Source organism: Suricata suricatta, chromosome 2 (assembly GCF_006229205.1).
Source record: "Suricata suricatta isolate VVHF042 chromosome 2, meerkat_22Aug2017_6uvM2_HiC, whole genome shotgun sequence".
Classification (NCBI taxonomy): domain Eukaryota; kingdom Metazoa; phylum Chordata; class Mammalia; order Carnivora; family Herpestidae; genus Suricata; species Suricata suricatta.
This window is the reverse complement of record NC_043701.1, coordinates 168,569,237-168,575,257: the sequence shown is the minus strand read 5'-3', so window position 1 is coordinate 168,575,257 and position 6,021 is coordinate 168,569,237. Positions and strand designations below refer to the sequence as shown.

The following is a 6,021-nucleotide window of genomic DNA, read 5'->3' as shown; positions in this document are numbered from 1 at the left end:
ATGGAACCCTGTGTGCAAGGACTTCCCTGTGAACTCCCTCCAAGGAAAATTCAGGAAAGGGGTTATGGTCAGGAGAAGAGAACAATATGGGAATTTTAGAATAATAACTGACCATGTTGCTTGTGGCCCATTGTGGCAGTATTGGTCCCAAATGGATTCACACCGTCCGTAGTTAGTCTCCTCCCACACTGTCTTTGGGCTTGGTCATGTGGCCTGCTTTGGTCAAGCAAGGAGAGACTTGAAAAATCCTTGCACATTTGGGCTTGCTTTCTCTTTTTGCCCATGAACTCTGAGACCAACACAGTGTGAATGAGATTGATCCAGTCCACTGGATGATGAGTGACGTTTGGCCCAGTTATCCTAACAGCCAGCCAACCACCAACCAACTGACAAACACATGAATGAGGCCATCAACCACTCACTGATGGAAGGTGCCTGAGTGTAACCAGATGAGATCATTAGAACTGCCCAGGTGCACGCAGCTCAGACTATCAACCCACTAAATCTTGGGCTAATGAAATGGCTATTATTTTAAGAAACTTTGGAAATGGTTTGTTAAACTGCTAAAACTGCTATATTACTAAAGGGCCAGGATACAAAAAAAATGTCATAAAACTTTAGAGTATCTTGAACACCCATGTTCTAAAGTGAAAAGCTTATGTGAATATAATCAAGTGTAAATCTATAGAAATACATGAGTTGAGAGATGGTATAAAAGGAAAGAGATTGGAGAGAAAAGCAAAGTTTATTGGAACAATAAGAACATCTAATCAAGTTGATTCAACTTGAGAAAGAAAACAAACTGAAGTATGAAATAAAAGCTTTGAAAAGTGTGAATGCTTAGATTGTATGAATAATGAAGTTTGATTATAAGCATATTTAATTTCTCTAATATTAAATTAAAGTAGTTCTAAAGACATATGGTACACTAGATGTAAAAACAGGAGACTCCGAGACTGAAGCATTTTTTAAAACTGAATCATTTTTTTTTTGTAAAAATTCCAAGCAATATCTAATTAGTTTGAATGAGTCCTTATGATGTATAGTTTGTTTTAGAATTGTTTTTAGATATGAGGCATACAATAAGCAGCTGGGGAATGGTGGTCAGTGTAGATCAATCCAAATGAAATCTACTGCCCAGTGAAATAGGAATTATTATCATAAATTTCTCCTGAGCTTTGTTTTCCATTACTGTCATCAATGAGAAATAATTTGCTTCTCTGCCTAACTCCTTGTCTTACTCCCAAAGGATCATTTTTAAAAGTCTATATTAAGCACTTAGAGTAGACTTAGAAAGATAAGACCTGTTGTTGAAAGAATGGTGCCCAACCTGTGGTGGATGTGGAGTTACACCCCATCCTCAAAATATTTCTCAGGGAAAATACCACTATACAATGATATACATAGTAGGCATTTCAAAGCACATACAATATGTTATCTACTGAAACTTCATCACTGCCTTGGGAAGGTAGGCATTATCCCCATTGGTTGTGTGCATGAAAAAGTTCAGACCTAGCAAATTGGCCAGCATCCTGGTTCTTGCCCCATAGGTATCAGTGGTTCCAAAAACAAGCTAACTGCCTCTAACTGCTGAATGGCAAAAAAACTGCCTCCTAGTTCTTGATTCTCCAGTAAGGCATATTTTGGGAAGCTTGATGAGAAGTCTTATTGCTAATAGAAGTTACTCATCCCAGATATCAACTTTCAAGTCCCCCAGCAGGTCACAGGTTTTTATCTGTGTCTTGAGTGCCATCTTCATTGTGGGGATGCCCCTGAATGCCCTTGCTGTGAACACTCTAATTTTTATCAGCCCTCCTGCTGCTGCTGTCCTATGCTTTTTATAGCTCTATGACAATGAAGTCAAACATGTAATTTTATAAATATGGGGGCAATTGTTTTGCTAAATTAATTTGTTCTGCAATTGCAAACCTAAAAGTTTCTTTGAAGGGAAAACAAAAGAGCACAGAGAGTGGCATTTTCATTTTTGGACACATAGACCATGTTCTCCAGAAATTTAATTTTCTAGATTAATGAATCATATCGGATCTGGTAAATTAGAAATTCTTTTTAGAACATGGAAAACAATGTGAATAAATTGAATCTACTTATTGAAGAAGACATTGTTGTACCCACATGTCACACACACTTAAACATAGCTTTGTGTTTTCCAGGCTCTTTTGAATTGGTTCTTTGAAATTTCTCTTTTGAGCTTTTCATCAGACTGGTCTCTAAAAAGACTAGGGTATCCCCACTTTCTCCCCTCATTTTTTTTTTTAGAATTTAGAAGGAATCTGAACGATATGGAAATGCTAAAATATCAAAACATTCAGTCCAATAGACTATTTATGTAATAGCAACAGTATTTTATATCTAGTATCTCATCATTTCCAAAACATGACTACACATGTGATTTCATTTGAGCCAAATAAATATCTAAACCATTTACCGAGAACAAGTGATTGGGAAAACTAGCCTTTTATCTCCATGTTGTAAACAGGAGTATTTAGGGAAAAAGCTTAGGGGATTAGCTGGCCACCAGTAGAGGGATTGCTGAGGGAACCTTGTTCCTTCTAAGCCACCTACTCTCTCCTACAGCCTGGAAGTTAAGGTCATCAGAGTTACATTACCCCATTGCAGGGAAAGAGCCTTCTGTGGCCCTTGACAAGCACCACTGTGGCATACTGGAGAAATAGTGGGAAGCTCCAAGGGCAGGATATCAGGAGACTTGGTTCCAATTCCAGCCCACCCTAAACTACCCACATTTATTTCTTAGGCCCAGTGCCTTAAAATGGGAATAAGGATTCACTAGCTTGTTATGATGAAAAAATTAAATAATGGATATTAAAGCATTTTGTGAACCATAAATTACCATACATATGCCAAGGCAGGACAGGAAATCTGGAAGGAAGGGAATCCCCCTTCTCTGAGGCCCCAGTCTAGCCTCTGGAGCCATACACACTATGCAAGATGGTTTAGCTATAGTATCTCATTTAATCCTCACTTCAGCTTGAGTAGTATTAATATTAGATCTCTTAATTTCTCTCCTAATGATTTTAAATTGTGAAATAAATTGAGTAATTTATAGCACAAAAGCACACTAATCCAGAAAATGCAGCACAAGCATCTTTCCTACCCAGATTTGCATATGTTAACATTTTACAAATACTCTTCAGATGTTTCTTTTTCCTCTTCAAGAAATAAAATGTTACAGAAATAGCTAAAGCTCTACCCTCACTTTTCCCCATCTTCTTCACGTCCCTGGATCTCACGTGCATTCCTCTTGTGGATGTTTTTGTAGCTTTACTCTTTGTATCTGTACCCATACCAAACTTGGTGTTTTAAAAATGTATGTGTGTTTTAGCTGACATTATATGACTTCTTTTCCATTTTTCTTTGAACATTATATTTTTGGGGTTTATCCATGTTTATAGGTAATCTCAATTTGTTCATTTTAACTGTTGTATGCTGTTCTCATGTTGGAATAAACCATCAATTATCTACCTCCTCACTAAAGGAAGACTTGTTTCCACTATTTTGCTGTCACACACAGAAAAATATGTTTATAATAAACATATTGGTAAATGTCTTTTTATATAATTATGACTAACTTCTTCTATTAATATATTAAGAGGTAGGACTGCCAGTTTATAGAATATGAGCATCTTCCTCTTTACAGAATGTTACTGATTTCTGTCCAAAATGTAATCACTCAATCACTCTCCTGTCATCAGGGTATGAGTTCCCACACATCACATTTGTGCTCACATTTGGGGTTATCAGAGTTTTAAATATGCATCCATCTGACAGACATAAAATGACATTTCCCTGTTCTAATTCCTCTTCTTTTTCTATTCACAAAAATACAAAATTAACTCCTCCAAAGTTTGTCTATGGAGGTCCCAGAAAATGAAATCATTTGAGAACTTTAGTTCTTCTCTAATATAAGTTTTCTGTGAATCCATAAAGTCTGGGAAAATAGAGCCAGGGAAAGCCCTAGCTCACATCAGTGTAAAGATTCAGAGTTTCTGTCTCTTCTCAAAGTCATAGCCAGAAGTTGAGACTTACCACCTACTTCCTGAAGCACTGTAGAGCCATTAGACTTGTCCCCTTGTCTGTAGCCTGTCATCACTTGGATTCTGCATTGGGCATTCACTTAGCAGTTGCTATGGACAGAATTGTGTCCCCCCAGAAATTCATATGTTGAAGCTTTAATCCTTAATGTGATCCTATTTGGAGATGGGACATTTGGGAGACAATTAGGTTTTAGATAAAGTCATGATGATGGACCCTCATGATGGGATCAGTGCCCTTAACAAAAGAGGTGCCAGGGGGCTTGCTCTCTCTTTGCCTCCCTCTGTCCTGTGGGGACACAGTGATAGGACGCAGTTGCAAACCAGGAAGAGAGCTCTCACCAGTAACCAAATGAGCCACAACCTGGGTCTTCAACTCTCCTGGGCCTCCAGAAATGTGAGAAAATGAATGTCTGTTGTTTAAGCCAGTGTTTTGTTATGGCAGTCCAAGTGGACTAAGATAGGGGTTAAGAACTCAGACTCTAGAGACAAATTATTTGGTCTACATTGCAGTTTCCCAATTTACCAAACATGTGGCCTAGGAAGTTTCTCAACTCTCCTGGACTCAGTTTTCTTATCTATAAAGTAGAAATCATAATACTTTTTATATCACAGGATTGCCATGTAGGTTAAAATGGGTATTGAATGTGAAATACTTAAACCAGTTCCTGGCAGTTGAAAGTCCCCATAAATATTAGCTAAGCTCATTATTTACATTATTAGACAAGAGCTTTTGTTACATTGTCCCCTTGCTTAATAACTTCATGTTTTCCCATTAAATACAACATGAACTGCAAAATCAGTGCTTCCTAGCATCTGTCCCATACCTTCCTTTCCAGATTTCTGTTTCACAATGGCCCTCCATGAGTTGTCTGCCAGTCACACTTGTTTACTCACTGTCCTCTACCTCTGTGTGCTTCTCTACATTTGCCTTTGCACTTGCCGACTCTGCTGCCTAGAACCTCCACTCCCCTTTTCTCTACTCCCTCAGTCCTGTGCAGCCTTTGAGAGTCTTGCCCACATCTCTGTGTCAGGTAGAATACTTCCCTCCTTACTTGTCCACATCCTAATTCCTGAAACCTATGACTATGTGACAAATGGGATTAAGATTATGGATCTTGAGATGGGGATATTTTCCTGGGCTGTCTGGGTGGATCCAATGCAATCCTAACAGTTCCTAGAGGGCGGGAGGGTCAGAGTCAGAAGGAGATGGTCAAAGCAAAGGCAGAGGCAGAGGTCAAAGCAAAATGGGGCACAAGACAAGGAATGTTGGTAGTTTCTAGAAGCTAGAAAAGATGGAATCTCCCCTAGAGGCTCCAGCAAAAAGGCAGCCATGCTGATCCATGTTAGACTTCTGATCTCCAGAACTGTAAGAGAATATATCTGTGGTTTTTTTTTTTTAAGCCATGAAGGTTGTGGCAATTTATTATAGTAGCAACAGGAAACTAATGTATCTCTCATTGACCATAGAGCCTGCCCTAATTATCTCTCCAAGCAAATGTTGTCCTTGAAGCCTAATTTGAATCCGGGCCAGCCATTTACCCTCAGCCCTCCCTCCCACCCCAATGCTGCACTTCTATGAACAACAAACAACAGATCTTTGACTCCCTGTGACTGGCTTATATTCTGCCAATTAGGAGCAGGGCACAGGTGGGGGCTTTGGAAGTGTCTCCTGCAGTATCTTGGCAGCAACAATGGGAACCACACTGGTTGCGGGAACTGTGTTGGTGGCTGTGGCAATGGCAGCATTGGTTCCAGCAATGGAAGCTATAGCAGAAGCAGCAGTGTCCTGGGAGTCATGTTTTTGGATCATACTTAGGCAGCTGGACTCCAGTGGCAGGAGCTTTAGCAGCATAGCACCCTGGCCCCCAGTTAGACTTGTTCTGAAGATCCAAAAACATACTAGTTTCCTACGAATACTATGAGTAACTATTTTTCCCTCTTTTAATAA

At 39.3% G+C, this 6,021-nt stretch overlaps 1 pseudogene; it reads right to left on the bottom strand.

The window, feature by feature from the left end:
- Nucleotides 1–5,703: 5,703 nt before the first annotated feature.
- The window catches only part of LOC115276361, a 168,963-nt pseudogene continuing 168,645 nt past the window's right edge, over nucleotides 5,704–6,021 (bottom strand).